A 10,472-nucleotide genomic window follows, 5' to 3' on the forward strand; every position below is an offset into this window, starting at 1 on the left:
TTAAGTTAAGTTAAGTTGAGATAAGTTAAGTAACGTTAAGTTAAAATAAGTGACGTAAAGTTAAATTAAGTGAAGTCAAGTTCAGTTAAGTTAAGTTCAGTTAGGTTAAGTTAAGTTAAATTAAGTAAATTTAAGTTAAGTTTAGTTACGTTAAGTTGAGTTAAGTCTTAAGTTACGTTAAGTTAAGTTAAGTTACGTTAAGTAAAAATAAGTTACGTAATGTTAAATTAAGTTAAGCCAATTAAGTTCAGTTAAGTTAAATTAGGTTAAGTTAAGTTAAGTTAGGTCAAGTTAAGTTAAATTAAGTAAATTTAAGTAAAGTTTAGTTACGTTAAGTTGAGTTAAGTCTTAAGTTACGTTAAGTTAAGTTAAGTTGAGATAAGTTAAGTAACGTTAAGTTAAAATAAGTTACGTAAAGTTAAATTAAGTGAAGTTAATTTAAGTTAAGTTAGGTTAAGTTACGTTAAGTTGAGGTAAGTCTTAAGCTAATTTGAATTGAGCTGAATGAGTTAGGTAAAAGTGATTTCTTTTACTCACTTAAGAATCTTTCAACACAATTCCAAACGTAGATATACATAACTGCGGACAGTCAACTTTGATTTCGTTAAATTATGAGTGAATATCACCAACTACTGGAAGACGACCGGCGAATAAGCAAACTAGCTGCAGAACTGACACAGTTAGATTAAGATAACATAGATTGATTTGGACAAAAACAAAGCAACATCCAGCGCTAGCGGACGCAAAAAGGCGATTGCGATATGTGTCGCATACAAAGTGGAGACAACAGCGAGCGGCCGCTGACGCTATGACTATACGCTGCGGAGTCGATTTGCGGCGAGCTAAATATCAAAAGGAGCAGAAGAATACGAGGAAAATGTCAAAAGGTAGACGCGTTTAGTACATAAGAAATTATGAAGTTAAGACTGATGAGCCGCTGCTGGGCGCGCGCACACAGCAAATAAGCGCAGACAGATTTGCGCTGATCACAATGATTATCGGTGCGAGGATCAACACAACGATCGGCAAGTTTTTCACCAACTCAGGCAGCTTCGCACACGGTCGGAGTAACGGCGCTGCGCATCAGCGGCATCATAAACATTTTGACGTTCGATCAGAAAAACGGCGCGCACCATCGATCAACGACGAAGGCTTTGCTGAGCGATCACCGAGCTGCACTGCGTACATCATTTGTAGTAGCTGAAATTGGCTTTTTGTTGTTGTTGCCGTAATTGTTGATTACTTTTGCGTTGTCGCTGTTGCTGTTGCTTGTATCCTGCGTCCGTTTGTTGCTTACGCCCGATAAGTTAGCTGTTGTGGCTTAAATGTGCTTATAATGCGGCTCCCTACGGAATATCTGTTTTATTGACATTGTGATCAGCGATTATGCGACATACGAGAGCAGCAAGCGCTGCGGGGAAAAAATGCGCATTGCATTTGTGCGTGCGCATCAACAAGTGCACTACAGCGCGCCGCGGCAAAAAAATTCGCCGGTGACTTGGGTGATCGACTGTGACTGACTGCCTGACCGTGAGTGGCTACGCGCTCGGACGCCTTTTTCAGCGCAGATGTCAGTGGTCTGTGTTGTCGCCGTTGTTCACTATGGCAACATGACACAGATTTGTTGCATGCAACATAATGCAGCGGTCAAGTTGAAAGTTAAATGACAAAAACATGCAACGAGACAAAAAACAAAAGAAAGCGAGTTTTTATGCGCTGCTGCAGCAGCAACAAACACCGCCGACAAACAGCGCTGTCACCAAGCACAGCGCCCTAATGGTTGTCGGTATGCTTAGCTGTACGCATGCGCTGTGATTGTTGTGGCCAACGCGCTAGCAATAAAAGCGAAAAATATCAGTCAAACGCGGCGAGTACCATACAAATGCAACAACAACAGCCAGCAAATCAAGCAAGCGGCAACAAAAGCTTGTTAATCTGCCTACAATGCATTGTTGTTGTCAACGCGCTGCACGCACTCACCAGCAACGCACACAGACACAGCGCCAACAATGCCAGCAACGAGTTCGTTGCTTAAGTCTTTTGTTTGTTACAACTGTGTCCGCTTGCGCTTGCGCCAGGCGCTCACTGGCGTCTAAGTGCCATTGCTGTGACTATATTTCTACCCCCTCAAATGTGCGTTGTGTGTCTGCTTGACAATTTTTTTTGCTTTCTGTCGTTTTTTGCTGGCGCTTGGGTGCGTTTGTGTGTGGCACGTACAAGCTGCGCTGCATTAACATTTTTTCTGCGCTTTCGTCGCATATGTAATTGTCATTTGACAACTTCAAAAACTGTCTAATTAAAAAAGTTTATTGGCATTCCAGACACACGCGCTGCCTAAGACTCAGCCGTGGCATGGCGCACCAAGGCGGGAAGGCGTACAAAAAGGGGCGCGCGTTCACATATACATATACTTGTATAAATATAGTTAATTGTAGAGTTGAGATTTTCCCGGTGGGAAAACTTTTAGTTTGCAAAAAGTTGTAAAAAATTGCGAAACGGAAAAAATGCATTATATTTTCAGGCAAGAATGTTGTTTTGCGGATTTCCATATATGGTTTGGAGTAATTTTTAGGCTACAATTATAAATATAATTCTTTTGAGTAAATCACTCAAGTATACGAAGAAAATAATAAAAAAAATGTACTAAAAAATATGTCTGCAGCTTTACAATGAATAAATTATGGCTATAAATAGTGCCATCTTATTCTTAAAATAATAAATTAAAAGATGATTATGCTATATTTTGGAATCGATGTGCGGTTGCCAGCGTTATATTACTTTCGCTCAATATTTAGACTTCTGAGCGATGCTTTCAAAAGGTTTGATCTTCTTGAGTTTTGCATTAACCTGTTTGGCTTAACTTTGCCTGCGCTCGGCAACTCTGAGCAGCTTTAGTATGAGACCACAAAAAAAAATTTAGCTTCAAAACTATGCATTCACAGCAGGCAAAATATTTATAGCAAAATTTTCGTTAAAACGTCAGTAACCTAATTCACTTGAAGATCAAAACTTTAAACTTTTCGAACATGTTTTTTTTTCTTCTATCTGACCTCTCCAACTTATTAGAAACCTTAGTCATTGATTTTGGCTTTAATTAAAATACATCTGATATGGACCTTGATGTAAAAAAGCGCATTTTTCTGCTATTAGTTACGCGCCGCCTGCCTACTCACATGGCCAACGCTCAATCAGCGCTTAATCACGAGCCATTACTTGGCAATAAATACGTGAAAAGCGAAAACAAACAATAACGAGCAGCTAAAAACAATAACAACACATACACTCTATACAAAATATATATGTATTTACTAGTATGTATACATAACCACACATGGCGATACAAGCGATGCAGATACGATGAGGTATAGTAAAGTTATGATTTTATTAAATTTTGCCAAAACCCATATGCGCTTGCATACTTAACCAGCGTCCATTCAGCTGTCTGTCGCAGCGACAGCCAATGGTTTGCCATAAATCGCCCAGCATAATTATCAATTTAAAATTTGATTAATGTTTGATTTATCGCATTGGACGCGGCGCGGTGCCGCACAGCGTAACGAAGCATGCTGCATGTGAAAAAAATACCGCATATATATTTACAGCGCATGTGTGTGGCAAAGAGGCAAAGAGCCAAGCGTGCCACGCATGAGCCATGTTGTTCATTATTGAACTCGAAATTGTTGCGTTCACAGGTTTTTCTACGAGTTTACCTTTTTCGGAAAAGTGAAAGGACGTTCGATGCCTATAGACACTTTGAGCAAATTTTATGTGCAGCAAGCAAAAATTATTAGGTTGGAGGGAACTTTCAAGAAAATAAATTAATGTTCAATACAAAAATATAAATATATTATAATATATTATATTCTAAATGCAACCGAAAAGTTTAAACTCAGATGGAAGGTGATATAAAGAACATTTTTAAGAGAAATTATGTATTATAGGAAAATTATAGGAAAGTATAATTTGTTTAGAAGACCACTTTAAAAAAGAATGCAGTTAGAAGATCCAATAAGGCAATTTTTAAGAGAAATAATGGATTATAGGAAAATTATAGGAAACTGAAATTCACGTAAAAAGTCACTTAAAGAAAAAATTCAAATAGAAGATTTAATAAAGGTATATTTTAAGAGAATTAACGGATTATAGGAAAATTATAGGAAACTAAAATTCGCTTAAAAAGCCACTTAAAGAAAAAATTCAAATCGAAGATTTAATAAAGGTATATTTTAAGAGAATTAACGGATTATAGGAAAATTATAGGAAACTAAAATTCGTTTAGAAGACCAAAGGTGCCAATAACCCAGCATATAAATTACTTTTTATTATTTCCTAAATTAACAACAAAGATTATAGCAGAATGATAGGAAACTAAAATTCGTTTAGAAGACCAATTTAAGTAAGAGCTGCTTCTTGGTACGTCTAAAGAAACGAAGCATACGTTTGGGTCAATCGTAGCAATTATACCTGAAGTGAACGACTTTATAAACAAAAAATTCCTAAGACAAATTTAGATCAATTTAACCAGCAGTTATTGACTTCAAATTTAATGTGGACGCTTAATGGTATACTTCAAAAAAGTTTCAACTTTGTGCGTTGTATACTTCAACTACTGATTCATAAGCATCTTGTTGACTGGGTTATGCAATTAAATTTCCAGCGCATATTTGTGAACTAGTTGCTCCACACACTCCCAAAATATCTATATATGTATGTAAATTGATATCTGTAAGCCCATTCATAAATTTCGCTAAGCAATAAATGGCCAACCACATAAATGCAAAGCAAACTCAAACATTTCACCGAAAACAACCAAGTTGAGTAAACAACTTAAAAGCGAATTGAAATAGGCAAGCAAATTGACATTTAAATGAAATGTGTAGCAGGAAGGCTGCTGTAATGAAATCAAAATGCCTTTTCTGCCAGCAAATGTTTGGAAATTTACACGCTCTCATACAATTGAAAGCTTTGACAGTTGCGCCGCACCGCTTTGACTAGTTGCGGAAAATCAAAATTTATTGAAAATATTGGCCAAATATCCATTGGACAGTTTAAATTGTTGGCAAACAGCGCAATAAATTTCATAAAAAAGCGGTCAACTGCGCATGAACGCATGGCCAGTGAGGAGGCTTATACACTTACAGATTCCTATAAATGTGTTTTGTAAGTGTTTACTCCTGGTGTATGGAGCACAGTGCGGAGAACTTGCGTTTTATAGCAGCAGAAACTGTGAAATTAGGTGCTATTGTTCATTCTAGACCAGGGAGACAACTACGAGTATGTTACGGCAATCAGTGTTCGGGAAAGGAAAGGTAAGGGCTGCTGTCGATTTCTGGCGAAACTAAAAGTGCTATCGAAGAAAGTTATATGGCAATGTTATAGCTAATAAAAAGCGCTATGACTATTGATTATAAAAATGTTTCCGAAAAATTCACATAACCACATTTTTGGGATTTTTTTTAATTGGGGAAACAAAAATTTCAAGAATTTTGGTTGAAACTTAACCCTTTATGTGCCAAACATATTGTATTTTTTAATTAAAATATTTCAAAAATGTACTTATATAACTTACATAAAAAAAACTCCAATTCAAACGCTAAATATTTAGGCCACAGCACACTGTGCCACCAGCCATGCTAATGCAAACGATTTGCGCATGCGCAAACGTGTTAAATGGCAGAAATTCCACTGCGCATGCGCGGAAAATTGCCAGCACTAAAATAGCGCATATGCAACGAATAAGCAGACATACACACACACACTTCCAAAGAGCCAGCAGAAAAAATTGCAACTCTGCAACAGGAATAATAATCGAATTTGTAATCGAATTTCGAGCGGTAAGTGCTGCCAACTGCAGTTGCTTGTTTGCGGCTTTTGCAACGTTTGCCTACAACAACACGCACACACACACATACAAATAGAGAGAGCGATTGTGGCCGTGCCTTATCAGCACTCTCGTTATTTCTGCACTTCGCGCATGCGCTTGTAAGCTTTCGCATTTCGAATTTATTTCGTCATAATTTTTTCCACGCCAAATTGGCGCGCAGTGAAAGAATGCCTGCACGGCTGTTGTTATTGTTGTTGTTGCTATTATTATTGCTTAGTACTTTATGTACTAACCACTTTTCGCCAATTGGCGAATGCTGCTTCTGCGAGCCACGGCGCTTTTATTTGCACTACGCTGTTCCCCGCTGCTGCTAAGTAAACATATGTGTGTGTGTGTATCAGTGTGTGTATTTGCACTTTTCCACTGATTTATGCACAAAATATAATTGAACCGCGCCCCGTGTGAACTCGCGCTGGAGTGTGCTCGCCAAATATTGCCTGTTATTAGGCGGCAATGGCAGCGGCAGGCGGGGAAGCTATGCAAAAATCAATTTGAGGCAAATGCTGCATAGTACATCAATAAAAATAAAATCATTCGTTAGTATTTGCACACTATATGTAATCTTTGTTGTTGTTGTTTTTTTTTTTTTTGCACTATTTTAGTTGTAATTTATGCTTACCGAATTTCCAGCGCTTTTAACACATTTGCGGTTTAATGGATTTTAAAGTGTAGCTATAATTTCCAACAACACGTTATTAAGAGCGCAACTACTGAAGGGGCTTGCATTAGGCTAAGCAGGGCTAAGCGCTTTGCTTCATTTCTGGCATGTTGTTAGTGCTCAATTATGCTTTTACTCAGCCTTTATTCGCATGTAATTGTAGTTGGTGCTTCCGTTAGTAAGTTGAGACGCAGAGTTTAAAGATTTTTACTAACTTTTGTTGCATTTGAGCCAAGTCTGGCAACTTGCTATGCCAAGTATAATCTCTAGAAAACTTCTTGGTTTGATTTCACAAGACCACTGTGTCCTTGATATAATGCTCTCTGGTATATGAGGAATGTATATATAGTCGGCTGATGAGTTGAAAAGAGACTCGCATGAGGTCCAGACCACAGGCGTTCACACAGAAGCCATCATTAGGACCATTCAGCCCTCGGATGGTAGCCCAGCTTAGCTTTACACAGCATCTCATTGGATTTGATAAAAAAAAAAACCTGATTAGTTTTTTACGTAGAATAAGCCCCGTCTCATTCGGCTGGGCATTCACGTAGAGAATGTTCAAGCGTGTTATAATCTTCCACGCGTGAGCCACTTTTCAGATTTTCTGAAGGTGGGATCTTAAGGATAATTACGCTGTGCTGAAACCTACAATGTTACTAAGCTCCATGTTGCCTCGCAATAGAAGCAGACAGACCTAAAAGTCCCACATCAAAACTATCCCACAGTAACCCTTTGATATGCTCTGTGTTCCAAGGCCTGAGAATTTGCTCTAGGATCCATTGCTTCAAACAACTCTAAAGGAACAGAATGGCCTGACAATTGTGGAATTGTGTCTGCCTTTTCACTTCCTTCTATTCCTATATGACCGGCTACTCAGATGGTATGGCTTTAATTGACGCCTGGCTATCCACTATGATATATAGGCTTTTTAATGAGTCATTTAGCTTAATTCTGCATTCTGTGTACGGTTTACTGCAGAAGAAGTCCGCTCCTGTCCCTGTTTCTCTCTATGATCGGTCATTGAGTATGCAGACTTCACCGTTTACACTGCCGATCACAGAACCTTTGGTCCAATATTCTTCGCTGAAGAATGAAAATGATGTGTTTGTTTCCTTTTGAGTATCCTTTTCTCGGTCGTATTGCCCGCTTAACATGAGTTCATTAACAAGGACGAGGGTGATACCATGTCCGTAGTGATCCCCAGTCTGAATCCAATGGCCTAAAATCCAGCTGGATGGCGGTAAGGATTGCTTAAAACTTTCCCGTCAAGCCCCGTTTCCTTTCTCGATAATGTCATTCAGCTTATCACCGCACCGTATGTTAGTCTGGGGCGGATAAAACTTGAGTGAACCTCACTTTGAGGCAATGACATTTCTACAGGAGTTCCTGATTTGAATGGTATTAGAAGCCGAGCCCTCAATATCTTCTCTCCAGCTGTTTTTAATCCAATATAATTCAGATATACTTGACAGCGCTCGCGAGCTAGTTCCACCACTCAAAGGGGGGAAATTGCATTTCGAAATTTTTGTCTTTCTTGTGAAAATACAGATTTCTGTTTTCTCTGGGCATAAGATAGATATAAAGATCTCTTTCTGTGAACCGGTATAAGATTCTGATGTGAGGTTTTTATAACTTCACGCTCTCATACGGCTTCTCTATTGCTTAGCACGTTAGTCGAGTACTCACATACAAGTATGTGAGAATATTCTTCGAAAAGTTAAGGTTCAGTTGCTTCAGAATGCTTATTAAAATAACAACATTCGCTCTTTTAGTAATTAGAAAAATTCTTCAAGGAATTCCCAGCTGTAACCATACAAACCCATGGCACAGTAAGCAAAATTTAGACATTTTTGAAACAGAAAATGTGTCGAAGAAATATTTTTTCCCAATTTTATTTGTACAAAACGATAACATTGAGCTAACTCGTATGAAAAATCAACAACCAACTTAGTTCAAACATGCAACATAACCTCATTGATAAGTCAAAATGTGAGAAAAACGGTTAATCCCCACACAGAGCAAAAGACTTGAGATGAAAACTTGGTCACATGCGAAATCACAGTATTGTGCTATCGCTTACACACACATATGCACATACATGCAATACCGTACTGCATATGTTTTTACAACAAACGTGCCACATATGACAAAAACATATTTTGCAAATATTAATTTATCCAAACACTTGCGGCGCATATGTAATGATTTAAGCAAAGGATTATGTAAAACGTACGAAAGCACAAGCTGTCACATTTTCGGTTTCTCACGCGCTCACCTTACATGCAACAGCGCAACAAGGATGTGTTTTGGCAATAAAATGCAAGCGATGCAAGTGTGTGAGTGTGTGGAGGACATAACGACAATGGAAATTTAATGCAAGTCATACCTGCGAAGGATTAACAGCAGGTTTACAGCGCTTTAAAATCTTGATAGCCATGTTGGTTCACATATATGCATGTATACATACATATATCTGTAAGCGTACCTTGCAATGTGTGCCTTTGTGTGGGAAAGTTGTTTTGATATTTATTAGTTATAGTTAAACGCATGGGAAAATAATATTTTGGAGTATTATTCATACAAACAGCTTTGAAGGCAGTTGGACCTGGTAATCGGTCAACAACCAACAGACTGGTATGCTAATCCCAACTGTCCAAAAAGTTAGTAGAAGTACATACTAGGATTTTACTTGGCGATTAGTGGCTGTAGAAGAGGTGCCTCGCCTTTTGCTTATTCCAATATCGTTTTGTTCCATCCACCATCAATACTAACCAAAAGTAACTGTGTGCAAAGCAGCAAAAGTCTTCATCTTTACACTCGTTTGGGTGCCCGGTTATAGCGGATTTTTCTGCAAAATCGACGAACCAGCCAAAGGGGGCCTCCTTGAATCGCTTACATTAGAATGGAACTGAGTGTGGATCTCCATTAGCATCTTACGTTCAAGCTCTGAACCAATGAATTTCGGGGGCGCTTAGCAGGCGCTGGTCGAAGAGCCGCGCTAATCGCACTGGAAGATCCTTTTGGTCTAGACTGGAATACAACAGGTCTTCTGAACTACTTGCCTTTATGAAAGTTCGTCTTGCCGCAAAAGTAGGGTTTCTTGCTGGACATTCGTGCAGTAAGGCTAAAAATCTGTTGGGACACAAGTGGTTAAAGGCAGTAAGAAGGAGGGTGAGCAGGAAACAACCTGCATATATTAACTTGTTCAGTCTTTGTCACACTGAGGATAACACATCTCGGCAATCTTACATTCGGCGAGCTTGGAGAAATATTCGTAACTGATATCAACCGTCTCAAAAATTTGTGAAGGCTCAAAGCGTTTTGAGGATCTTAAGGGTACATTATATAGCATTTCTAAATACCAAAAGTACGGCGTTCTAAGCTGCCTCTGTGGGATTCCTACGAGGATCGATCTCTCAACCTGAACCTGCCTTTAAACTTCAATAGGTTAAGGTGGAAATCGCCGTTGCAAATAGAACGAATGTGAGTGCTCACAATTTTGATCCATGGAGCAAAATCCAAGTATATTCAAAAGCATCATCAACAAGCTTATAATCAAACTCTCAAATATATTTTTGGCATTAGAATTCTCACCAGCACCTACAAGCACAAATCAAATGCCTCGATTTCCACAAAAACTCATAAAACCATTCGAAAACTTTCCCACACGGAGAGAAATCGCATTTATGCCTTTTAGATTTCACCCAAATTCATACAAGTAACTATAAAAATTACATTTTTATAATGATTCGCCTTAATTGCCGGCACCACAAATGCAATTCGATATCGTGCAGTTGAAAATTTCCATATAAATAGGCGAATTCAAACTAAATTCGCTGTTTAAAATCAAATTTAATTTAATTTCCCCAAAGGAGAAAAAAGAGCTAGACAAACATACAAACCAAAAGTTGTACGAAAAGCGATAAGAAC

The sequence above is a fragment of the Bactrocera latifrons genome, unplaced genomic scaffold, assembly GCF_001853355.1.
Source record: "Bactrocera latifrons isolate USDA-ARS-PBARC rearing strain unplaced genomic scaffold, ASM185335v1 scaffold_173, whole genome shotgun sequence".
In the NCBI taxonomy this organism is placed as follows: domain Eukaryota; kingdom Metazoa; phylum Arthropoda; class Insecta; order Diptera; family Tephritidae; genus Bactrocera; species Bactrocera latifrons.